At 46.3% G+C, this 26,080-nt stretch overlaps 7 non-coding genes and 2 pseudogenes across 7 annotated transcripts; all 9 read left to right on the forward strand.

The window, feature by feature from the left end:
- Nucleotides 1-1,439: 1,439 nt before the first annotated feature.
- LOC130349103 (U2 spliceosomal RNA) lies at nucleotides 1,440-1,630 on the forward strand. Its single transcript, XR_008886509.1, has one exon. It is a non-coding gene; the product is annotated as a U2 spliceosomal RNA (small nuclear RNA).
- Nucleotides 1,631-3,716: 2,086 nt separating this feature from the next.
- LOC130349105 (U2 spliceosomal RNA) lies at nucleotides 3,717-3,907 on the forward strand. The gene has a single exon (XR_008886510.1). It is a non-coding gene; the product is annotated as a U2 spliceosomal RNA (small nuclear RNA).
- A 2,081-nt stretch (nucleotides 3,908-5,988) lies between these two features.
- On the forward strand, nucleotides 5,989-6,179 carry LOC130349106 (U2 spliceosomal RNA). Its single transcript, XR_008886511.1, has one exon. It is a non-coding gene; the product is annotated as a U2 spliceosomal RNA (small nuclear RNA).
- A 2,099-nt stretch (nucleotides 6,180-8,278) lies between these two features.
- LOC130349223 (U2 spliceosomal RNA) lies at nucleotides 8,279-8,469 on the forward strand. Its single transcript, XR_008886617.1, has one exon. It is a non-coding gene; the product is annotated as a U2 spliceosomal RNA (small nuclear RNA).
- Nucleotides 8,470-10,554: 2,085 nt separating this feature from the next.
- LOC130349308 (U2 spliceosomal RNA) lies at nucleotides 10,555-10,714 on the forward strand (annotated as a pseudogene).
- A 693-nt stretch (nucleotides 10,715-11,407) lies between these two features.
- LOC130349290 (U2 spliceosomal RNA) lies at nucleotides 11,408-11,597 on the forward strand. Its single transcript, XR_008886670.1, has one exon. It is a non-coding gene; the product is annotated as a U2 spliceosomal RNA (small nuclear RNA).
- Nucleotides 11,598-13,681: 2,084 nt separating this feature from the next.
- On the forward strand, nucleotides 13,682-13,856 carry LOC130349318 (U2 spliceosomal RNA; annotated as a pseudogene).
- Nucleotides 13,857-19,281: 5,425 nt separating this feature from the next.
- On the forward strand, nucleotides 19,282-19,475 carry LOC130349271 (U2 spliceosomal RNA). The gene has a single exon (XR_008886658.1). It is a non-coding gene; the product is annotated as a U2 spliceosomal RNA (small nuclear RNA).
- A 2,093-nt stretch (nucleotides 19,476-21,568) lies between these two features.
- On the forward strand, nucleotides 21,569-21,759 carry LOC130349224 (U2 spliceosomal RNA). The gene has a single exon (XR_008886618.1). It is a non-coding gene; the product is annotated as a U2 spliceosomal RNA (small nuclear RNA).
- Nucleotides 21,760-26,080: the final 4,321 nt, after the last annotated feature.

A 26,080-nucleotide genomic window follows, 5' to 3' on the forward strand; every position in this document is an offset into this window, starting at 1 on the left:
TGTGCACCTACCTGATGCATCAGAAGGTGCGAGGCCCTTGCTAAATTCTGTGCACAGACTTTGAGATCTATACTTTAGACTGTATCTAAACCTGCTCCAACATGGACTGACATTCTGGCCTACTTTCAGCCGATGCGACTTGTCTGTCGCTGAACAGTCGCTTTTTATGTATTCAGCACCTATGTATAATGTTGTAAAAATGCTCTAGAAGCTAAAGTCGCAGAAATGTCACACATATTTGGCCTGCAACTTTCTGTGCGACAAATTCAGACAGGAAAAATCAGTATAAATCCTTAGAAAATTATCCCCCAGTGTCTCCATCTGCTGGCGGTATTGAATAAGCATTGCTGCACTGATGGGGTATGCATTAGACGAAAAAAAAGAAGAAAAAGAAGAAAAATACGCCCAGAAGAGAGGCGAAAAGGAGAAAAACGTAAAAAAACGTGAAAAAAAAGTAAGAGGAAGAGAAGGGAAAAAAAGGTGGAAATGGGTTTAAAAGTGATTTCGGCAGAGAAATATATATATATATATATATATATATATATATATATATATATATATATACGCGCACACACACACACATATATATAAACGTATTCTCCGTTGAGATATTGCAGCCGCTGCTGTGTCCAGGCCCAGGAGCCTTAGCACTGTGCTGTGATGTCACTCAATACCACTGACATCACTAGGTGTAAACAACATCTCTCCTTTGCTGTGTATGTGACTATGGAGCTGTTTGGTGATGTCGTCTATTATGGCCTTCATAGAAGCAACAGGAGATTGTTGCATCCATCTAGAACCCTCAGAACTACAGTGCTATGATGTCACTCACTTCCACAGGCCTTGCAGAGTGTAAACAACAACAACCCAGCTTTGTTGTGTATGTAACCATAGGGATTTGTGATGTCACCTAGAACCTTCACAGCAGCGACAGCTTTATGAGGAGCATCAGCACTGCTCTGCCTGAGCAGAACCATCACCGCCATAGGTTGTCAAATAACCCGGGTTTAACCCACACAGGTAAGTCCAATGGGGTGCAGGCATGTCCTCTATGCTTACAGCTTCCCGTGGGTGTTGGTTTGATACCGTTTGGGGACAGCCAAGGAGGCATCTGCAGGCAACAAAGGTAGGTGTGTGCTTGTGTGTGTGTTTCCTATGCAGATCCTAAGCCCAGTGTCACATGCAAGTAGGAGGAGTAAGAAGGGTTCCTGGCAAATCCGGGTTATGGATTGCATTTAAAAAGGCCCCGTGGGAGTGCAATGGGCCCCTGTCTTGCTGCTTAGCAATAATGGTATGGGTTTAGGTTCTGCTGTGTGTACTGGTGGTTGACTGCCCCCCAGCCCAGAGTGTGCATGGAAAATTGTCTGGCAGCCTCCCTGACAGCAAGCAGTGATAGTGCCCATGAAGGGCACCTTGTTGGGCCCGCCCCTTTCACGGTTATCGCTTCTCGGCCTTTTGGCTAAGATCAAGTGTAGTATCTGTTCTTATCAGTTTAATATCTGATACGTCCCCTATCTGGGGACCATATATTAAATGGATTTTTGAGAACGGGGGCCGATTTCGAAGCTTGCTTCCGTCGCCCTATGCATTGACCCGATATGGCAGTATCTTCGGGTACAGTGCACCACCCCCTTACAGGGTTAAAAAGAAAGATTCCTACTTTCATTGCTACCTGCTTGCTGGCTAGCCAGCTAGCCAGCCCTGTGGGCCTTGCTGCTGCTGCAGCCAAAAAACAAAAGGTGGTGCTGCTGCTGCTTCTGCTGCTTCTGCTTCTGCTTGTGTCTGGCCGCTGTTGGAGCGTCCAGGCACAGGACTTCTGCTGCTGCTGACTAAATGGCCTCCTTAATTGGATCATTTGAGTAGCCAGCACACCTGTGCAGGTAGGGCATGACATGATAGGCAGCTGCCTTGATAGCGGGTGGGTGCTGAATGTTCCTAATTGACAAAATAAGATTAATGCTTATGAAGAAATATAAAATCTCATCCCTTCCCCAATATCGCGCCACACCCCTACCCCTTAATTCCCTGGTTGAACTTGATGGACATATGTCTTTTTTCGACCGTACTAACTATGTAACTATGTAACATAACATGGGGGGGGGGGGGGGTCTCCTGGCTGTTCACACAGGTGTGTCATTGCTGTACATTGACCATGCATTGCTTCTGTGGTATTGCAAAGGCAAAGACAAATGCTTCCAGCCATCCATTGCACTAATGGATTGGTCATCAGCTGGCTGTCTATGTCCCGCATCAATATAGACCAAAGTACAGAGGGTTAGGCTATGCTATTGTGCACCTACCTGATGCATCAGAAGGTGCGAGGCCCTTGCTAAATTCTGTGCACAGACTTTGAGATCTATACTTTAGACTGTATCTAAACCTGCTCCAACATGGACTGACATTCTGGCCTACTTTCAGCCGATGCGACTTGTCTGTCGCTGAACAGTCGCTTTTTATGTATTCAGCACCTATGTATAATGTTGTAAAAATGCTCTAGAAGCTAAAGTCGCAGAAATGTCACACATATTTGGCCTGCAACTTTCTGTGCGACAAATTCAGACAGGAAAAATCAGTATAAATCCTTAGAAAATTATCCCCCAGTGTCTCCATCTGCTGGCGGTATTGAATAAGCATTGCTGCACTGATGGGGTATGCATTAGACGAAAAAAAAGAAGAAAAAGAAGAATAATACGCCCAGAAAAGAGGCGAAAAGGAGAAAAACGTAAAAAAACGTGAAAAAAAAGTAAGAGGAAGAGAAGGGAAAAAAAGGTGGAAATGGGTTTAAAAGTGATTTCGGCGGAGAAATATATATATATATATATATATATATATATATATATATACGCGCACACACACACATATATATAAACGTATTCTCCGTTGAGATATTGCAGCCGCTGCTGTGTCCAGGCCCAGGAGCCTTAGCACTGTGCTGTGATGTCACTCAATACCACTGACATCACTAGGTGTAAACAACATCTCTCCTTTGCTGTGTATGTGACTATGGAGCTGTTTGGTGATGTCGTCTATTATGGCCTTCATAGAAGCAACAGGAGATTGTTGCATCCATCTAGAACCCTCAGAACTACAGTGCTATGATGTCACTCACTTCCACAGGCCTTGCAGAGTGTAAACAACAACAACCCAGCTTTGTTGTGTATGTAACCATAGGGATTTGTGATGTCACCTAGAACCTTCACAGCAGCGACAGCTTTATGAGGAGCATCAGCACTGCTCTGCCTGAGCAGAACCATCACCGCCATAGGTTGTCAAATAACCCGGGTTTAACCCACACAGGTAAGTCCAATGGGGTGCAGGCATGTCCTCTATGCTTACAGCTTCCCGTGGGTGTTGGTTTGATACCGTTTGGGGACAGCCAAGGAGGCATCTGCAGGCAACAAAGGTAGGTGTGTGCTTGTGTGTGTGTTTCCTATGCAGATCCTAAGCCCAGTGTCACATGCAAGTAGGAGGAGTAAGAAGGGTTCCTGGCAAATCCGGGTTATGGATTGCATTTAAAAAGGCCCCGTGGGAGTGCAATGGGCCCCTGTCTTGCTGCTTAGCAATAATGGTATGGGTTTAGGTTCTGCTGTGTGTACTGGTGGTTGACTGCCCCCCAGCCCAGAGTGTGCATGGAAAATTGTCTGGCAGCCTCCCTGACAGCAAGCAGTGATAGTGCCCATGAAGGGCACCTTGTTGGGCCCGCCCCTTTCACGGTTATCGCTTCTCGGCCTTTTGGCTAAGATCAAGTGTAGTATCTGTTCTTATCAGTTTAATATCTGATACGTCCCCTATCTGGGGACCATATATTAAATGGATTTTTGAGAACGGGGGCCGATTTCGAAGCTTGCTTCCGTCGCCCTATGCATTGACCCGATATGGCAGTATCTTCGGGTACAGTGCACCACCCCCTTACAGGGTTAAAAAGAAAGATTCCTACTTTCATTGCTACCTGCTTGCTGGCTAGCCAGCTAGCCAGCCCTGTGGGCCTTGCTGCTGCTGCAGCCAAAAAACAAAAGGTGGTGCTGCTGCTGCTTCTGCTGCTTCTGCTTCTGCTTGTGTCTGGCCGCTGTTGGAGCGTCCAGGCACAGGACTTCTGCTGCTGCTGACTAAATGGCCTCCTTAATTGGATCATTTGAGTAGCCAGCACACCTGTGCAGGTAGGGCATGACATGATAGGCAGCTGCCTTGATAGCGGGTGGGTGCTGAATGTTCCTAATTGACAAAATAAGATTAATGCTTATGAAGAAATATAAAATCTCATCCCTTCCCCAATATCGCGCCACACCCCTACCCCTTAATTCCCTGGTTGAACTTGATGGACATATGTCTTTTTTCGACCGTACTAACTATGTAACTATGTAACATAACATGGGGGGGGGGGGGGTCTCCTGGCTGTTCACACAGGTGTGTCATTGCTGTACATTGACCATGCATTGCTTCTGTGGTATTGCAAAGGCAAAGACAAATGCTTCCAGCCATCCATTGCACTAATGGATTGGTCATCAGCTGGCTGTCTATGTCCCGCATCAATATAGACCAAAGTACAGAGGGTTAGGCTATGCTATTGTGCACCTACCTGATGCATCAGAAGGTGCGAGGCCCTTGCTAAATTCTGTGCACAGACTTTGAGATCTATACTTTAGACTGTATCTAAACCTGCTCCAACATGGACTGACATTCTGGCCTACTTTCAGCCGATGCGACTTGTCTGTCGCTGAACAGTCGCTTTTTATGTATTCAGCACCTATGCATAATGTTGTAAAAATGCTCTAGAAGCTAAAGTCGCAGAAATGTCACACATATTTGGCCTGCAACTTTCTGTGCGACAAATTCAGACAGGAAAAATCAGTATAAATCCTTAGAAAATTATCCCCCAGTGTCTCCATCTGCTGGCGGTATTGAATAAGCATTGCTGCACTGATGGGGTATGCATTAGACGAAAAAAAAGAAGAAAAAGAAGAATAATACGCCCAGAAAAGAGGCGAAAAGGAGAAAAACGTGAAAAAAAAGTAAGAGGAAGAGAAGGGAAAAAAAGGTGGAAATGGGTTTAAAAGTGATTTCGGCGGAGAAATATATATATATATATATATATATATATATATATATATATATATACGCGCACACACACACATATATATAAACGTATTCTCCGTTGAGATATTGCAGCCGCTGCTGTGTCCAGGCCCAGGAGCCTTAGCACTGTGCTGTGATGTCACTCAATACCACTGACATCACTAGGTGTAAACAACATCTCTCCTTTGCTGTGTATGTGACTATGGAGCTGTTTGGTGATGTCGTCTATTATGGCCTTCATAGAAGCAACAGGAGATTGTTGCATCCATCTAGAACCCTCAGAACTACAGTGCTATGATGTCACTCACTTCCACAGGCCTTGCAGAGTGTAAACAACAACAACCCAGCTTTGTTGTGTATGTAACCATAGGGATTTGTGATGTCACCTAGAACCTTCACAGCAGCGACAGCTTTATGAGGAGCATCAGCACTGCTCTGCCTGAGCAGAACCATCACCGCCATAGGTTGTCAAATAACCCGGGTTTAACCCACACAGGTAAGTCCAATGGGGTGCAGGCATGTCCTCTATGCTTACAGCTTCCCGTGGGTGTTGGTTTGATACCGTTTGGGGACAGCCAAGGAGGCATCTGCAGGCAACAAAGGTAGGTGTGTGCTTGTGTGTGTGTTTCCTATGCAGATCCTCAGCCCAGTGTCACATGCAAGTAGGAGGAGTAAGAAGGGTTCCTGGCAAATCCGGGTTATGGATTGCATTTAAAAAGGCCCCGTGGGAGTGCAATGGGCCCCTGTCTTGCTGCTTAGCAATAATGGTATGGGTTTAGGTTCTGCTGTGTGTACTGGTGGTTGACTGCCCCCCAGCCCAGAGTGTGCATGGAAAATTGTCTGGCAGCCTCCCTGACAGCAAGCAGTGATAGTGCCCATGAAGGGCACCTTGTTGGGCCCGCCCCTTTCACGGTTATCGCTTCTCGGCCTTTTGGCTAAGATCAAGTGTAGTATCTGTTCTTATCAGTTTAATATCTGATACGTCCCCTATCTGGGGACCATATATTAAATGGATTTTTGAGAACGGGGGCCGATTTCGAAGCTTGCTTCCGTCGCCCTATGCATTGACCCGATATGGCAGTATCTTCGGGTACAGTGCACCACCCCCTTACAGGGTTAAAAAGAAAGATTCCTACTTTCATTGCTACCTGCTTGCTGGCTAGCCAGCTAGCCAGCCCTGTGGGCCTTGCTGCTGCTGCAGCCAAAAAACAAAAGGTGGTGCTGCTGCTGCTTCTGCTGCTTCTGCTTCTGCTTGTGTCTGGCCGCTGTTGGAGCGTCCAGGCACAGGACTTCTGCTGCTGCTGACTAAATGGCCTCCTTAATTGGATCATTTGAGTAGCCAGCACACCTGTGCAGGTAGGGCATGACATGATAGGCAGCTGCCTTGATAGCGGGTGGGTGCTGAATGTTCCTAATTGACAAAATAAGATTAATGCTTATGAAGAAATATAAAATCTCATCCCTTCCCCAATATCGCGCCACACCCCTACCCCTTAATTCCCTGGTTGAACTTGATGGACATATGTCTTTTTTCGACCGTACTAACTATGTAACTATGTAACATAACATGGGGGGGGGGGGGGGGTCTCCTGGCTGTTCACACAGGTGTGTCATTGCTGTACATTGACCATGCATTGCTTCTGTGGTATTGCAAAGGCAAAGACAAATGCTTCCAGCCATCCATTGCACTAATGGATTGGTCATCAGCTGGCTGTCTATGTCCCGCATCAATATAGACCAAAGTACAGAGGGTTAGGCTATGCTATTGTGCACCTACCTGATGCATCAGAAGGTGCGAGGCCCTTGCTAAATTCTGTGCACAGACTTTGAGATCTATACTTTAGACTGTATCTAAACCTGCTCCAACATGGACTGACATTCTGGCCTACTTTCAGCCGATGCGACTTGTCTGTCGCTGAACAGTCGCTTTTTATGTATTCAGCACCTATGTATAATGTTGTAAAAATGCTCTAGAAGCTAAAGTCGCAGAAATGTCACACATATTTGGCCTGCAACTTTCTGTGCGACAAATTCAGACAGGAAAAATCAGTATAAATCCTTAGAAAATTATCCCCCAGTGTCTCTATCTGCTGGCGGTATTGAATAAGCATTGCTGCACTGATGGGGTATGCATTAGACGAAAAAAAAGAAGAAAAAGAAGAATAATACGCCCAGAAAAGAGGCGAAAAGGAGAAAAACGTAAAAAAACGTGAAAAAAAAGTAAGAGGAAGAGAAGGGAAAAAAAGGTGGAAATGGGTTTAAAAGTGATTTCGGCGGAGAAATATATATATATATATATATATATATATATATATATATATATGTATATATACGCGCACACACACACATATATATAAACGTATTCTCCGTTGAGATATTGCAGACGCTGCTGTGTCCAGGCCCAGGAGCCTTAGCACTGTGCTGTGATGTCACTCAATACCACTGACATCACTAGGTGTAAACAACATCTCTCCTTTGCTGTGTATGTGACTATGGAGCTGTTTGGTGATGTCGTCTATTATGGCCTTCATAGAAGCAACAGGAGATTGTTGCATCCATCTAGAACCCTCAGAACTACAGTGCTATGATGTCACTCACTTCCACAGGCCTTGCAGAGTGTAAACAACAACAACCCAGCTTTGTTGTGTATGTAACCATAGGGATTTGTGATGTCACCTAGAACCTTCACAGCAGCGACAGCTTTATGAGGAGCATCAGCACTGCTCTGCCTGAGCAGAACCATCACCGCCATAGGTTGTCAAATAACCCGGGTTTAACCCACACAGGTAAGTCCAATGGGGTGCAGGCATGTCCTCTATGCTTACAGCTTCCCGTGGGTGTTGGTTTGATACCGTTTGGGGACAGCCAAGGAGGCATCTGCAGGCAACAAAGGTAGGTGTGTGCTTGTGTGTGTGTTTCCTATGCAGATCCTAAGCCCAGTGTCACATGCAAGTAGGAGGAGTAAGAAGGGTTCCTGGCAAATCCGGGTTATGGATTGCATTTAAAAAGGCCCCGTGGGAGTGCAATGGGCCCCTGTCTTGCTGCTTAGCAATAATGGTATGGGTTTAGGTTCTGCTGTGTGTACTGGTGGTTGACTGCCCCCCAGCCCAGAGTGTGCATGGAAAATTGTCTGGCAGCCTCCCTGACAGCAAGCAGTGATAGTGCCCATGAAGGGCACCTTCTTGGGCCCGCCCCTTTCACGGTTATTGCTTCTCGGCCTTTTGGCTAAGATCAAGTGTAGTATCTGTTCTTATCAGTTTAATATCTGATACGTCCCCTATCTGGGGACCATATATTAAATGGATTTTTGAGAACGGGGGCCGATTTCGAAGCTTGCTTCCGTCGCCCTATGCATTGACCCGATATGGCAGTATCTTCGGGTACAGTGCACCACCCCCTTACAGGGTTAAAAAGAAAGATTCCTACTTTCATTGCTACCTGCTTGCTGGCTAGCCAGCTAGCCAGCCCTGTGGGCCTTGCTGCTGCTGCAGCCAAAAAACAAAAGGTGGTGCTGCTGCTGCTTCTGCTGCTTCTGCTTCTGCTTGTGTCTGGCCGCTGTTGGAGCGTCCAGGCACAGGACTTCTGCTGCTGCTGACTAAATGGCCTCCTTAATTGGATCATTTGAGTAGCCAGCACACCTGTGCAGGTAGGGCATGACATGATAGGCAGCTGCCTTGATAGCGGGTGGGTGCTGAATGTTCCTAATTGACAAAATAAGATTAATGCTTATGAAGAAATATAAAATCTCATCCCTTCCCCAATATCGCGCCACACCCCTACCCCTTAATTCCCTGGTTGAACTTGATGGACATATGTCTTTTTTCGACCGTACTAACTATGTAACTATGTAACATAACATGGGGGGGGGGGGGGTCTCCTGGCTGTTCACACAGGTGTGTCATTGCTGTACATTGACCATGCATTGCTTCTGTGGTATTGCAAAGGCAAAGACAAATGCTTCCAGCCATCCATTGCACTAATGGATTGGTCATCAGCTGGCTGTCTATGTCCCGCATCAATATAGACCAAAGTACAGAGGGTTAGGCTATGCTATTGTGCACCTACCTGATGCATCAGAAGGTGCGAGGCCCTTGCTAAATTCTGTGCACAGACTTTGAGATCTATACTTTAGACTGTATCTAAACCTGCTCCAACATGGACTGACATTCTGGCCTACTTTCAGCCGATGCGACTTGTCTGTCGCTGAACAGTCGCTTTTTATGTATTCAGCACCTATGTATAATGTTGTAAAAATGCTCTAGAAGCTAAAGTCGCAGAAATGTCACACATATTTGGCCTGCAACTTTCTGTGCGACAAATTCAGACAGGAAAAATCAGTATAAATCCTTAGAAAATTATCCCCCAGTGTCTCCATCTGCTGGCGGTATTGAATAAGCATTGCTGCACTGATGGGGTATGCATTAGACGAAAAAAAAGAAGAAAAAGAAGAATAATACGCCCAGAAAAGAGGCGAAAAGGAGAAAAACGTAAAAAAACGTGAAAAAAAAGTAAGAGGAAGAGAAGGGAAAAAAAGGTGGAAATGGGTTTAAAAGTGATTTCGGCGGAGAAATATATATATATATATATATATATATATATATATATACGCGCACACACACACACATATATATAAACGTATTCTCCGTTGAGATATTGCAGCCGCTGCTGTGTCCAGGCCCAGGAGCCTTAGCACTGTGCTGTGATGTCACTCAATACCACTGACATCACTAGGTGTAAACAACATCTCTCCTTTGCTGTGTATGTGACTATGGAGCTGTTTGGTGATGTCGTCTATTATGGCCTTCATAGAAGCAACAGGAGATTGTTGCATCCATCTAGAACCCTCAGAACTACAGTGCTATGATGTCACTCACTTCCACAGGCCTTGCAGAGTGTAAACAACAACAACCCAGCTTTGTTGTGTATGTAACCATAGGGATTTGTGATGTCACCTAGAACCTTCACAGCAGCGACAGCTTTATGAGGAGCATCAGCACTGCTCTGCCTGAGCAGAACCATCACCGCCATAGGTTGTCAAATAACCCGGGTTTAACCCACACAGGTAAGTCCAATGGGGTGCAGGCATGTCCTCTATGCTTACAGCTTCCCGTGGGTGTTGGTTTGATACCGTTTGGGGACAGCCAAGGAGGCATCTGCAGGCAACAAAGGTAGGTGTGTGCTTGTGTGTGTGTTTCCTATGCAGATCCTAAGCCCAGTGTCACATGCAAGTAGGAGGAGTAAGAAGGGTTCCTGGCAAATCCGGGTTATGGATTGCATTTAAAAAGGCCCCGTGGGAGTGCAATGGGCCCCTGTCTTGCTGCTTAGCAATAATGGTATGGGTTTAGGTTCTGCTGTGTGTACTGGTGGTTGACTGCCCCCCAGCCCAGAGTGTGCATGGAAAATTGTCTGGCAGCCTCCCTGACAGCAAGCAGTGATAGTGCCCATGAAGGGCACCTTGTTGGGCCCGCCCCTTTCACGGTTATCGCTTCTCGGCCTTTTGGCTAAGATCAAGTGTAGTATCTGTTCTTATCAGTTTTCATGCTGGTGGGGATGGGTGCTGCATGGAGGATGCAGGTGTACCAGGGCTTTCCGGGGCTGGTTCTGAGGAATCAGCTCGACGGCTGCCCCGATGTGACCTGTTCCCTCCGGGTCTCGCCATGAGGCTGAGAGGGTCTAGAGCCGAGGTACTTTTGTGCCTCGGGGAGTGGTGACCCCGAGGTGCCGAAACTCACTGGGAGAATAGGCTCACTGAGTTGAAGCACGGGCACCATAATCTCTTCACCTTGTGGCACTCACCTCTTGATTCCCGGCCTTCTGGCTAGGATCAGAGAAATTTTTATAGATCCGGCCGGATGTCCGGGCAGTATATCTGCACACATTCACTTATTTATTTCCTTTTTGTCTCACTGTGTCACCTTTTGCGTGTTGTGTGTTCACAGGATTTGTCAGGATGCGGTAGCCCTTCTGGGTGTCCCTCCTGGCGGTCTAGGGGAGGTGTGTGTGGCCATTAGGTTCCGCACCTCCCTGCAAACACCCCGGGTACTCCTGCTTTGGCAGGGTACCTACCGTAATCGGCTCTGCGGGCAGATACCTTGGCCAACGCCAAGGGGGATGCCGGGAGCATTTGTGGTCCCCTAGTAGCTTCGGCGAAAAGGGACATCGAACCTGGAACCTCGCAGGTACCTTTTGGTCCGGAGGCGAAGGGTAAGGTTTGTTGGGGGGCCTCTCTCCTATCGGAGAAGGGCTTGCGATAGACCGCATCCTTTGTGCACGTTTTTTTAGTGTAACACGTTTGCACTTTTTCTTGCACTTTGGGTGAATCGAAAGCACGTTCCTCGGCTTTAGATAAAAAAAAAAAAAAAAAAAAAAAATCTGTTCTTATCAGTTTAATATCTGATACGTCCCCTATCTGGGGACCATATATTAAATGGATTTTTGAGAACGGGGGCCGATTTCGAAGCTTGCTTCCGTCGCCCTATGCATTGACCCGATATGGCAGTATCTTCGGGTACAGTGCACCACCCCCTTACAGGGTTAAAAAGAAAGATTCCTACTTTCATTGCTACCTGCTTGCTGGCTAGCCAGCTAGCCAGCCCTGTGGGCCTTGCTGCTGCTGCAGCCAAAAAACAAAAGGTGGTGCTGCTGCTGCTTCTGCTGCTTCTGCTTCTGCTTGTGTCTGGCCGCTGTTGGAGCGTCCAGGCACAGGACTTCTGCTGCTGCTGACTAAATGGCCTCCTTAATTGGATCATTTGAGTAGCCAGCACACCTGTGCAGGTAGGGCATGACATGATAGGCAGCTGCCTTGATAGCGGGTGGGTCCTGAATGTTCCTAATTGACAAAATAAGATTAATGCTTATGAAGAAATATAAAATCTCATCCCTTCCCCAATATCGCGCCACACCCCTACCCCTTAATTCCCTGGTTGAACTTGATGGACATATGTCTTTTTTCGACCGTACTAACTATGTAACTATGTAACATAACATGGGGGGGGGGGGGGGTCTCCTGGCTGTTCACACAGGTGTGTCATTGCTGTACATTGACCATGCATTGCTTCTGTGGTATTGCAAAGGCAAAGACAAATGCTTCCAGCCATCCATTGCACTAATGGATTGGTCATCAGCTGGCTGTCTATGTCCCGCATCAATATAGACCAAAGTACAGAGGGTTAGGCTATGCTATTGTGCACCTACCTGATGCATCAGAAGGTGCGAGGCCCTTGCTAAATTCTGTGCACAGACTTTGAGATCTATACTTTAGACTGTATCTAAACCTGCTCCAACATGGACTGACATTCTGGCCTACTTTCAGCCGATGCGACTTGTCTGTCGCTGAACAGTCGCTTTTTATGTATTCAGCACCTATGTATAATGTTGTAAAAATGCTCTAGAAGCTAAAGTCGCAGAAATGTCACACATATTTGGCCTGCAACTTTCTGTGCGACAAATTCAGACAGGAAAAATCAGTATAAATCCTTAGAAAATTATCCCCCAGTGTCTCCATCTGCTGGCGGTATTGAATAAGCATTGCTGCACTGATGGGGTATGCATTAGACGAAAAAAAAGAAGAAAAAGAAGAATAATACGCCCAGAAAAGAGGCGAAAAGGAGAAAAACGTGAAAAAAAAGTAAGAGGAAGAGAAGGGAAAAAAAGGTGGAAATGGGTTTAAAAGTGATTTCGGCGGAGAAATATATATATATATATATATATATATATATATATATATATATATATACGCGCACACACACACATATATATAAACGTATTCTCCGTTGAGATATTGCAGCCGCTGCTGTGTCCAGGCCCAGGAGCCTTAGCACTGTGCTGTGATGTCACTCAATACCACTGACATCACTAGGTGTAAACAACATCTCTCCTTTGCTGTGTATGTGACTATGGAGCTGTTTGGTGATGTCGTCTATTATGGCCTTCATAGAAGCAACAGGAGATTGTTGCATCCATCTAGAACCCTCAGAACTACAGTGCTATGATGTCACTCACTTCCACAGGCCTTGCAGAGTGTAAACAACAACAACCCAGCTTTGTTGTGTATGTAACCATAGGGATTTGTGATGTCACCTAGAACCTTCACAGCAGCGACAGCTTTATGAGGAGCATCAGCACTGCTCTGCCTGAGCAGAACCATCACCGCCATAGGTTGTCAAATAACCCGGGTTTAACCCACACAGGTAAGTCCAATGGGGTGCAGGCATGTCCTCTATGCTTACAGCTTCCCGTGGGTGTTGGTTTGATACCGTTTGGGGACAGCCAAGGAGGCATCTGCAGGCAACAAAGGTAGGTGTGTGCTTGTGTGTGTGTTTCCTATGCAGATCCTAAGCCCAGTGTCACATGCAAGTAGGAGGAGTAAGAAGGGTTCCTGGCAAATCCGGGTTATGGATTGCATTTAAAAAGGCCCCGTGGGAGTGCAATGGGCCCCTGTCTTGCTGCTTAGCAATAATGGTATGGGTTTAGGTTCTGCTGTGTGTACTGGTGGTTGACTGCCCCCCAGCCCAGAGTGTGCATGGAAAATTGTCTGGCAGCCTCCCTGACAGCAAGCAGTGATAGTGCCCATGAAGGGCACCTTGTTGGGCCCGCCCCTTTCACGGTTATCGCTTCTCGGCCTTTTGGCTAAGATCAAGTGTAGTATCTGCATTTGGTCTGGTCGGAAGGTGTCTGTGGTACCCCGCTTCTCGGCCTTGGGGGATTGTCTCTCCTTACGGAGGGACTTCACCCCCTTGCTGCTATTGGGGAGCGGGCTTAGTCCTCAGACAACGGGTTGCGATCCCCCTGTCTCTGGGACCTTGTGTCTCAGAAGGCATTTTCGGTACGTTGAGCGTTACCTGTAGCTTCGGAAGCACCTAGGGTACCCCCGACCTCTGCCTTGGGTAAGGGTTCCGCTTTTATAGCGGGATTCCGAGCCCCTGCTGCTATTGGGGAAGGGGCTTAGTCCCTGGGTGTGGAAGATGCCGTTCTCCTGGGCTTTCCCCTCTGGGGAAATGTCGATGCGAAATACCATCCGCATAGAGGTGTCGGAGAGCCATCGTCAGTTGAAGAACCTCCGCTTCATTGCGGAGGTGATTCTTCTTGACTACTTCCGCCTCAATAGGGAGGACATCCTGTGTCTAAATGACCAGGAAAGCCGTGGCCTGTATACCGTCACCTTCACGGCCACGGCGTGTTGCGATAACATCTATGCAACCTTGTCTGGTGCGGACCAGAGGGACGATCGACTCGACGGTCTTTCGTTCCAGTTCCTCTATGGTGAGGAACATATACCGTTGGTGGTGGCTATGCACAGCCCTCATGTGACCACGGAGGATATAGCCACTTTTCTTCGGCGATACTGCGAAGAGGTGCGATTCGCAAACAAAATCTTGAACTCCGTGCGGTTCTGGAACGGCAAGAGGAAGTTCTGGGTCAAGCTCCGTAAGGATCCCGGTGGTATTGGGGGTCTTTGCCATCCGCCCCCAAATTTTGCCATCGGGAGAGTTCGGGGCTTCCTGTTCTATCCTCAAATGCCTATGTATTGCCGAAATTGCTTGAGGTTTGGCCACACCCAGGAGACCTGCGGCGCGGAGCGTGTGATTCGCTGCAATAGGTGTGGCCAAGAAGGTCACATAGCCTCAAGATGTAGCCATACGATAAGGTGCAACCTCTGCGGAGAGGAAAATCACGATTTTAATTCCTGTCCCCATAAAGCAAAAACTACGATGGGTGGGTCAAGGCTGGGCCCACCCAAAGAGGGGACAGGACAAAAGACGTCCTTTTTTAAGATGCCCAAACCCCAGATGGCAGGTACTGATGGGTCCAGGCCCAAGACCTCTGGTGCTCCATCGGGGGGCCCACCGTTGGTAGTGCTAGGGGGAGGCCATGGGGATTCCACGAAGCCCGGGCGGGTGGTCGAGTTTACTGCCCGGGAAATTGAAAGACGTCGATCGACTTCCTACCTGGCTCAAGAGCCCGCCGAAACTTCTGAAGGGGGCTCACCTGTGGCGGGTGGCAGCCGACGGGCCTCGGTGGGGGCAAAGGTGGACCCAAAATTGCAGCATAAGCCAGGTACTGGCTTGGCCCAGGGTCGCCCTGCTCCGGACGAAGAGGCCCCGGTGAAAGCCCGCCGGAAGGGGAGCCAGGTGGCCAGGTCTGAGCCCGGTCCTGTTACTCCGCCTATACAGGACAGGGCCAAGAAGACAAGTGGCGCCAAACCAGGGTTTGCTGCCCCGCCAGCAGTGGACCCGGTGGGTAAAACTGGCCATCGTCGATCGATGGGGAAGTTGGAGCAACAGTCCTCAGCAACGCTTGCTGGGGAACAAGCGATGAAAACTTCCCAAGGTAGCGGCAAAGGTTCCGGAAAAGAGGCCTCACAGGCCCCTGTGCAGCAGTTCCAGTCGTCAAAAGATGAAAGAAGACGCAGATCCATCAGCCGGGGGCCAGAGATTACATCGAGTGAGAGCAACACAGAGGATATGGACAGCAGTGTGACATTTAAAAGACAAAGAGAAGAAGAAGAGGAAGACATTCAAAGGAAAGCGGCGTGCCGTAGTTCGGACGAGAGCGAGCTCAGGGTCGGGGCATCATCAATCTCAAGCTCCGACCCTCAGAACATCAAGGAGCTGATGACCCCGCAGGCGGGGGATGACGGTACGCAGCTTATTATTGACTTTGATTCTCCAAGCACGGACTCTCCATAAACTATGCCTATCCCTGTAAAAATTGCCTCACTCAATGTGAGGTCCTTAAAGAGCCCTGATCGCAGGGCTGCTTTATTTTCTTATCTAGAGACATGTGACTTTGACCTTTGCCTGCTACAAGAATGTGGAATCCCTAGTAAAATGGACTATAAAGACTTAAAAGAAGACTGGAAGCTGGGCCCATCCATATGGTCCGGTGCAAATGACTGTCGTTCTGTGGGTGTTGGGCTGCTCTGCCGAGGCCAGTCCTTTTCTATTCATACAGTAACTGAGATTGTGCCTGGCAGAGCTCTTTTAATTCATCTATATTTTAATGGACTTTTAATTCGTGTTTTAAATGTGTATGCCCCTCCTGATAAACAGGAGCGGGCAGAACTATTTGAAATTTTACCACTGTTTTGTGTTGGGTCTTCCCCCCTGCTGGTGGGAGGTGATTTTAACTGCATACGTGATGGGGAACACCGGCAGGGTGGGGATATTAATCGTAAAGACCGCACTTCTTACCTGCTTAAAAATTTTATTGATGATTTTAATTTGAAAGATTGCTGGAAGGATCTCTTGCCGGAGGACCCGGGCGCCACATGGTCCAATGGAAGAGTGAGCTCCAGAATCGATTTTATTTTTTCCTCTAGAGCTTTTAAACCCCTGAAATGCACGCTCGAGCAGAATATCTTCTCTGATCATAAGCTCCTCTTGGTGGTCCTGGAGCTAGAGGGGGAGCAAAAAGCAAAAAGGGGCCTCTGGAGATTAAACACCACACTCCTAGAGGACCCTGAGATAAAAGAGGAGTTTGTGCGGACCTACCAATGCTGGCAATCACAAAGAAAACCCCACGAGCCTATGCTGCACTGGTGGGAGGGCACCAAATCTAAAATCAGATTTTTTTTTATCAAAGCAGGTAAGAAGAAGGCAAAAATGGAAAAACAGTGGTTTTATGTTCTTAACATGCGTTTAAATGTACTTTTTAAATTGAAAGAAGCTGGTATGGATGTAGAAAATGATATTTTAAACCTTAAAACTGAAATAAAACATGCCATAGAAAAGAAAGGGAAACAAATCATTTTTAACTCACATGTGCAGCACCTGGAGGAGGGCGAGAAATGTTCCCGTTTCTTTTTTAAAAAAGTGATGAATAGGAGGGATATCATCCAAAACCTTGAGGGTGAATCCACTCCAAAAGGCATGTTAGATGCAGTTTTTAACTTCTACCAGCTTCTTTTTAATAAGAAAGATCTTAATCCATCCTTTTTAGAACATGTTCTTAATTCCCTTGATTTTAAGCTAGATGTTTTAGACCAGGAGGTTTTATCCCGTGATCTTAACTTAGATGAACTTTTATTTGTTTTTAAAAGTTTTTCTAGTGGGAAGGCCCCTGGGGAAGATGGTTTACCCATCGAATTTTATTTAGCTTTTTGGGATATTTTAAAGGATGATATGGTTTTATTGTATAAAGAAACTTTTATTGTTAATGAACTTCCCCCTTCCTGGAGGAGGGGGATTGTATCATTACTTTTTAAAAAGGGTGAAAAGGATATGCTAAAAAATTGGCGCCCCATCACACTTTTAAATGTCGATTATAAAGTTTTAGCCAAGTTATTAGCTGTCCGTTTTAAACCTTTTATTCATAAATTAATTCACCCAAATCAGGTTTGTGGGGTACCTGGAAGGTCTATAGCTGAATCCCTAAATATTTTAAGAGATGTTTTATGGTATTTTAAGGATAGAAATCAAACTGTAGCAATTTTATCCTTAGACTTTGAAAAAGCCTTTGATAGGGTCTCCCATGAATACCTGTTTTTAGTTCTTAAAAAGATGGCAGTGCCTGAAACGATTTTAAGCCGAATCATGCTTTTATACCGATCCTGTTTTAGTCAAGTCTCTGTTAATGGCTTTTTAACCAGCGGTGTTCCTCTTTTATCAGGTGTCAAACAGGGCTGCCCCCTGTCCCCACTCCTTTTTATTTGCGCAATCGAACCACTGATGGCCCTCCTCAGAAAAGACCGGGTAGTAAGAGGCGTACCGATACCTGGTGGAGGAGGGACCCATCTAAAGGTGTTGGGGTACATGGATGATGTCACCATACTGTGCCCGGACTCTCCATCCATGAGGGGGGCATTGAGGAACACCAGCTATTTCTGCGAGGTCTCTGGTTTTAAGCTAAACACAGATAAATGTGACTGTTTTTATATTGGCTCCTGGGATTCATCCATCACCCCAGGAGTCACAATGCAACAGGATCAAATTAAAGTTTTAGGTATTGTTTTTAACCAGGTCAATGATGGGAGCCCTAACTGGGATTCAGCTATAGCTAAGATGGAGAAGAAGATTTTAATGTGGAATCTTAGAAACCTTACCATGGAGGGGAAGATTTTAATAATAAAGATGGTTTTACTCCCTATTATGCTATACATTGCCATGGTATTTCCTCCATCTATTTTATACATAAAAAAAGTAACTAGAATTGTTTTTACTTTTTTATGGGGTTCAAAAATGGAGAAATTAAAGCGTGATTTTATGTACAAAAGTAAAGATAATGGCGGGAAAGATGTTCCTAACCTTTTTACTTTCTTTTACATAAAGTATTTCTGTTTCTGTTTTAAAATTATTAAATCCGATGGCATTTTTAGCTGCTTTTTAAGGTACGCTGCGGGCATGGTTTTTAAAAGATGGTTGCGCATCCCTCTGAACGCTCCGGTGCTTCTGTGTCCCCCAAAACATTATGTGGTGTTGGAAAAGACAGTCAGGCTCCTAGGTCTCCAAGATTTGGAGCCTGACATACTGGGGGACCAGAGAAAGGTATCAAAGGTCCTCAGGCGGAGTGAGGTTACCCTGGCAGTGTCCAATTTCACACAGGCAAGATCCAAAAAGGTATGGCGGAACGTGTACGGGAAGTTTCTGGCGAATGTACACAGGGATCTTGCCTGGGCAATCGTCCACCAGTGCCTCCCTACTCGTGAGTTCCAGCACAGGCGAGGACTGGTGGCGAGAGCCAAGTGCCCGAGAGATGGCTGCGGAGTGGACGAAACGGTGCTGCACATATTTTGGAACTGCCCTTTTGCACGGGAGCTTTGGAGGAAGGTAGGCCCACTTTTGAAGTGGGCCTGCGGCCTAAAAGATTTTAATCACGAATGTGTCTTTTACGGTCTTTTTAACTGCCCCAATTTTAAACAGCAGATGATCTGCTGGATGATTATTAATTGTTTTAAAAATGCCATCTGGAAAGTTAGGAACATCTTACTTTTTAAACATGATTTTATTGATGTTAAAAACTGTATAAAGCTGGCCCTGAGTGAGATGTACATCTATTACCTAAGAGACAAGAAACAGTTGGGGGCCAGCGAGGCAGCATCCATGTGGTGTCTGCCTCTATGGAACGAAATAACAATATAATCAGTTTTTATGACATTTGTATAATGTTTTATCCTGCCATTTTTTATTTTTTCTCCTTTTATTACTGGTTTTATTATTTGTATTTTAAAACTTTTGTGAACCTTTTATTATTTTGCATTTTAAATTTTGTATGGTTTCTTATTTATTGAATAAAATTTTGTTGAAACCTTATCTGTTCTTATCAGTTTAATATCTGATACGTCCCCTATCTGGGGACCATATATTAAATGGATTTTTGAGAACGGGGGCCGATTTCGAAGCTTGCTTCCGTCGCCCTATGCATTGACCCGATATGGCAGTATCTTCGGGTACAGTGCACCACCCCCTTACAGGGTTAAAAAGAAAGATTCCTACTTTCATTGCTACCTGCTTGCTGGCTAGCCAGCTAGCCAGCCCTGTGGGCCTTGCTGCTGCTGCAGCCAAAAAACAAAAGGTGGTGCTGCTGCTGCTTCTGCTGCTTCTGCTTCTGCTTGTGTCTGGCCGCTGTTGGAGCGTCCAGGCACAGGACTTCTGCTGCTGCTGACTAAATGGCCTCCTTAATTGGATCATTTGAGTAGCCAGCACACCTGTGCAGGTAGGGCATGACATGATAGGCAGCTGCCTTGATAGCGGGTGGGTGCTGAATGTTCCTAATTGACAAAATAAGATTAATGCTTATGAAGAAATATAAAATCTCATCCCTTCCCCAATATCGCGCCACACCCCTACCCCTTAATTCCCTGGTTGAACTTGATGGACATATGTCTTTTTTCGACCGTACTAACTATGTAACTATGTAACATAACATGGGGGGGGGGGGGTCTCCTGGCTGTTCACACAGGTGTGTCATTGCTGTACATTGACCATGCATTGCTTCTGTGGTATTGCAAAGGCAAAGACAAATGCTTCCAGCCATCCATTGCACTAATGGATTGGTCATCAGCTGGCTGTCTATGTCCCGCATCAATAAAGACCAAAGTACAGAGGGTTAGGCTATGCTATTGTGCACCTACCTGATGCATCAGAAGGTGCGAGGCCCTTGCTAAATTCTGTGCACAGACTTTGAGATCTATACTTTAGACTGTATCTAAACCTGCTCCAACATGGACTGACATTCTGGCCTACTTTCAGCCGATGCGACTTGTCTGTCGCTGAACAGTCGCTTTTTATGTATTCAGCACCTATGTATAATGTTGTAAAAATGCTCTAGAAGCTAAAGTCGCAGAAATGTCACACATATTTGGCCTGCAACTTTCTGTGCGACAAATTCAGACAGGAAAAATCAGTATAAATCCTTAGAAAATTATCCCCCAGTGTCTCCATCTGCTGGCGGTATTGAATAAGCATTGCTGCACTGATGGGGTATGCATTAGACGAAAAAAAAGAAGAAAAAGAAGAATAATACGCCCAGAAAAGAGGCGAAAAGGAGAAAAACGTAAAAAAAACGTGAAAAAAAAGTAAGAGGAAGAGAAGGGAAAAAAAGGTGGAAATGGGTTTAAAAGTGATTTCGGCGGAGAAATATATATATATATATATATATATATATATATATATATGTATATATACGCGCACACACACACATATATATAAACGTATTCTCCGTTGAGATATTGCAGCCGCTGCTGTGTCCAGGCCCAGGAGCCTTAGCACTGTGCTGTGATGTCACTCAATACCACTGACATCACTAGGTGTAAACAACATCTCTCCTTTGCTGTGTATGTGACTATGGAGCTGTTTGGTGATGTCGTCTATTATGGCCTTCATAGAAGCAACAGGAGATTGTTGCATCCATCTAGAACCCTCAGAACTACAGTGCTATGATGTCACTCACTTCCACAGGCCTTGCAGAGTGTAAACAACAACAACCCAGCTTTGTTGTGTATGTAACCATAGGGATTTGTGATGTCACCTAGAACCTTCACAGCAGCGACAGCTTTATGAGGAGCATCAGCACTGCTCTGCCTGAGCAGAACCATCACCGCCATAGGTTGTCAAATAACCCGGGTTTAACCCACACAGGTAAGTCCAATGGGGTGCAGGCATGTCCTCTATGCTTACAGCTTCCCGTGGGTGTTGGTTTGATACCGTTTGGGGACAGCCAAGGAGGCATCTGCAGGCAACAAAGGTAGGTGTGTGCTTGTGTGTGTGTTTCCTATGCAGATCCTAAGCCCAGTGTCACATGCAAGTAGGAGGAGTAAGAAGGGTTCCTGGCAAATCCGGGTTATGGATTGCATTTAAAAAGGCCCCGTGGGAGTGCAATGGGCCCCTGTCTTGCTGCTTAGCAATAATGGTATGGGTTTAGGTTCTGCTGTGTGTACTGGTGGTTGACTGCCCCCCAGCCCAGAGTGTGCATGGAAAATTGTCTGGCAGCCTCCCTGACAGCAAGCAGTGATAGTGCCCATGAAGGGCACCTTCTTGGGCCCGCCCCTTTCACGGTTATTGCTTCTCGGCCTTTTGGCTAAGATCAAGTGTAGTATCTGTTCTTATCAGTTTAATATCTGATACGTCCCCTATCTGGGGACCATATATTAAATGGATTTTTGAGAACGGGGGCCGATTTCGAAGCTTGCTTCCGTCGCCCTATGCATTGACCCGATATGGCAGTATCTTCGGGTACAGTGCACCACCCCCTTACAGGGTTAAAAAGAAAGATTCCTACTTTCATTGCTACCTGCTTGCTGGCTAGCCAGCTAGCCAGCCCTGTGGGCCTTGCTGCTGCTGCAGCCAAAAAACAAAAGGTGGTGCTGCTGCTGCTTCTGCTGCTTCTGCTTCTGCTTGTGTCTGGCCGCTGTTGGAGCGTCCAGGCACAGGACTTCTGCTGCTGCTGACTAAATGGCCTCCTTAATTGGATCATTTGAGTAGCCAGCACACCTGTGCAGGTAGGGCATGACATGATAGGCAGCTGCCTTGATAGCGGGTGGGTGCTGAATGTTCCTAATTGACAAAATAAGATTAATGCTTATGAAGAAATATAAAATCTCATCCCTTCCCCAATATCGCGCCACACCCCTACCCCTTAATTCCCTGGTTGAACTTGATGGACATATGTCTTTTTTCGACCGTACTAACTATGTAACTATGTAACATAACATGGGGGGGGGGGGGGGGGGTCTCCTGGCTGTTCACACAGGTGTGTCATTGCTGTACATTGACCATGCATTGCTTCTGTGGTATTGCAAAGGCAAAGACAAATGCTTCCAGCCATCCATTGCACTAATGGATTGGTCATCAGCTGGCTGTCTATGTCCCGCATCAATATAGACCAAAGTACAGAGGGTTAGGCTATGCTATTGTGCACCTACCTGATGCATCAGAAGGTGCGAGGCCCTTGCTAAATTCTGTGCACAGACTTTGAGATCTATACTTTAGACTGTATCTAAACCTGCTCCAACATGGACTGACATTCTGGCCTACTTTCAGCCGATGCGACTTGTCTGTCGCTGAACAGTCGCTTTTTATGTATTCAGCACCTATGTATAATGTTGTAAAAATGCTCTAGAAGCTAAAGTCGCAGAAATGTCACACATATTTGGCCTGCAACTTTCTGTGCGACAAATTCAGACAGGAAAAATCAGTATAAATCCTTAGAAAATTATCCCCCAGTGTCTCCATCTGCTGGCGGTATTGAATAAGCATTGCTGCACTGATGGGGTATGCATTAGACGAAAAAAAAGAAGAAAAAGAAGAATAATACGCCCAGAAAAGAGGCGAAAAGGAGAAAAACGTGAAAAAAAAGTAAGAGGAAGAGAAGGGAAAAAAAGGTGGAAATGGGTTTAAAAGTGATTTCGGCGGAGAAATATATATATATATATATATATATATATATATATATATATATATATACGCGCACACACACACATATATATAAACGTATTCTCCGTTGAGATATTGCAGCCGCTGCTGTGTCCAGGCCCAGGAGCCTTAGCACTGTGCTGTGATGTCACTCAATACCACTGACATCACTAGGTGTAAACAACATCTCTCCTTTGCTGTGTATGTGACTATGGAGCTGTTTGGTGATGTCGTCTATTATGGCCTTCATAGAAGCAACAGGAGATTGTTGCATCCATCTAGAACCCTCAGAACTACAGTGCTATGATGTCACTCACTTCCACAGGCCTTGCAGAGTGTAAACAACAACAACCCAGCTTTGTTGTGTATGTAACCATAGGGATTTGTGATGTCACCTAGAACCTTCACAGCAGCGACAGCTTTATGAGGAGCATCAGCACTGCTCTGCCTGAGCAGAACCATCACCGCCATAGGTTGTCAAATAACCCGGGTTTAACCCACACAGGTAAGTCCAATGGGGTGCAGGCATGTCCTCTATGCTTACAGCTTCCCGTGGGTGTTGGTTTGATACCGTTTGGGGACAGCCAAGGAGGCATCTGCAGGCAACAAAGGTAGGTGTGTGCTTGTGTGTGTGTTTCCTATGCAGATCCTAAGCCCAGTGTCACATGCAAGTAGGAGGAGTAAGAAGGGTTCCTGGCAAATCCGGGTTATGGATTGCATTTAAAAAGGCCCCGTGGGAGTGCAATGGGCCCCTGTCTTGCTGCTTAGCAATAATGGTATGGGTTTAGGTTCTGCTGTGTGTACTGGTGGTTGACTGCCCCCCAGCCCAGAGTGTGCATGGAAAATTGTCTGGCAGCCTCCCTGACAGCAAGCAGTGATAGTGCCCATGAAGGGCACCTTGTTGGGCCCGCCCCTTTCACGGTTATCGCTTCTCGGCCTTTTGGCTAAGATCAAGTGTCTTGCCCTAAGGTATTCGGGTACCCCTCTCCTCGGCCTTGTGGGATCGCCCAGGTTTATTGCCTGGGCTTCACCCACCTGCTGCTATTGGGGAGAGGGCTTAGTCCCAGGATAACGGGAAGGTGATCATCGGAGGACGGGTCTGCCGGAGAGGATGGCTAATGCGCCGAACGCTCCTAATACAGTACGGCTGTTTATCGAGGAGGAAAAGAGGAGTGCCTACGGGATTTTGCATGTCCAGCAGAAGGTCGTGGAAGGAGTGCTGAGGATGCCGCATGCTTCCATCTTCTGTGTCCAGGTCTTTCCCAGCCAAGGATTCTTTGACGTGACCTTCTACAACCTGGATGATCTCCGTACCTGTCTCTACCGGAGTAAGGAGAATGCTTCTCACCCTGACCTACAAGGGATCCGATTCATTTCCTGCGAGGCTCGGCCTAAGAAAGTTCCAGTGGTAGTGCATATGTACAACCCTTTTGTGCGGGATGAGGAGATCCAGACCTTTCTAAGAAGGTATTGTGTGTCTGTTTCTGGTGCGGAGAGGAAAAATAACATCCTGGGGACTTTCACAGGCATGAGACGTTTTTGGGTGGAGTTTAGGCCTGCCCCCGAGGGTGGTGCTGAAGGTTTTTGTCACCCCCCGCAGAACTTTGCGATAGGGAACAACAGGGGGTTTCTGCACTACCCGGGGATGCCAAGTTTTTGCCGGGACTGTTTTTGCTTTGGTCATACCAGAGAGAACTGTACAACCGGGCAGGTTTGCAGGAACTGCCACAAGCCTGATCACCGCACTGCAGACTGTCCCGAGAAACGCAAGTGTCATTTCTGTGGTTCTTCGGATCACCTGGCTAGGAGTTGCCCCACTTACCAGTCCGGGGCACCCCGATCATATGCAATGGCTCTTCGAGGTGGGACAGTTCCTGAGGACTCCAATGCTGCCAGGGCAGGCGATGCAGAGGTTAGCGTGCTGACCAGTGAAGCAGAGTCTGCCCCTGTTTTTCCTTCCATTTCTAGGTCTGTTCCGGATGCTTTGGTGGCAGAGGGGGAGAAGGCGGAGTCTGTTTCGGGGGCATCTGTTTCGGAGGCCTCTGATCCGCCAGAGGAGATGACTGTGGACAAAGAATCCTTGAAGAGAAAGATGCCGGTGGAAGAATCGGAGGATGACTGTCCGACTCCTCAGAGTCAAAGGATTGAGGACTTTCCTAGCCCGGGAAGGGAGGAGGCAGGTGGAGGGTCGTCATGTCAGATTGATTCTGACTCCTCTTTATCCTCCCTGGGCACAGGTTATTTGGAGGAATGTTCAGTCAAAAAATTGACAAAGACTCTTAAGTTTAAGGAAGGGGAGGCAAAAAATAAGGGTAGAGGTCGGGGAAAGGCTAGGCCTCCTTTTGATAATGCTTGATTTTGTATTTCCTTTTTTTCCTTCAAATGTTTGAATGAGTTTAACAATTGGTTCTCTAAATGTCCGCAGTATTAGATCTTTAGAAAGGAGATCCGCCATTTTTGATTTACTTTCTAGATATTCTTTTGATGTTCTAGGTCTCCAGGAGTGCTGCTTGGATGGGGAGCCAAATATCTCCTGGCCTTATGGGCAATCGGTATGGTCTGGTTCAATGGAACGTAATTCGGGGGTGGGGATTTTGTTCAAAAGTAATGAGTTTGTTGTTAAAAAAGTTGTCCATATTGTTCCGGGTAGGGTATTATTAGTGCATTTTATTTTCAGGGGTTTCACATATAAAGTAATTAATGTTTATGCTCCAACTGGGAGGAAGGAAAGAGGGGAGGTGTTTGAGAAATTATATTTCTTTTTGAGTGGGAGGGATGATGTGTTCCTTATAGGGGATTTCAATTGTATAATAACAGAGGGGGATAGGAGTAGTACTACGGTGGGTGGTGGGTCTGGTTTAGACAGTACTAGTAAGCAGCTTAAAGAGATTGTAAATTTATTTGGGTTAAAGGATTCCTTTGTTGCCCATAATGATGGTACTATCGGTTATACATATTTTTCTAACAATACAAGTTCGCGTATTGATTTCATTTTTGTCTCAAAACTAATGTCTGTTTCTAATTTCAGACGGAGGAGGTTACCGTTCACGGATCATGCCTGGATTGAGTGTGTGGTAAAAGGTGGTGGTCTAAGTGAGTATGGAAAGGGTGTTTGGAAGTTGAATGTGTCTTTATTGGATAATGAATGTGTATTACAA

This window comes from Hyla sarda, unplaced genomic scaffold (assembly GCF_029499605.1).
Source record: "Hyla sarda isolate aHylSar1 unplaced genomic scaffold, aHylSar1.hap1 scaffold_91, whole genome shotgun sequence".
Taxonomy (NCBI): domain Eukaryota; kingdom Metazoa; phylum Chordata; class Amphibia; order Anura; family Hylidae; genus Hyla; species Hyla sarda.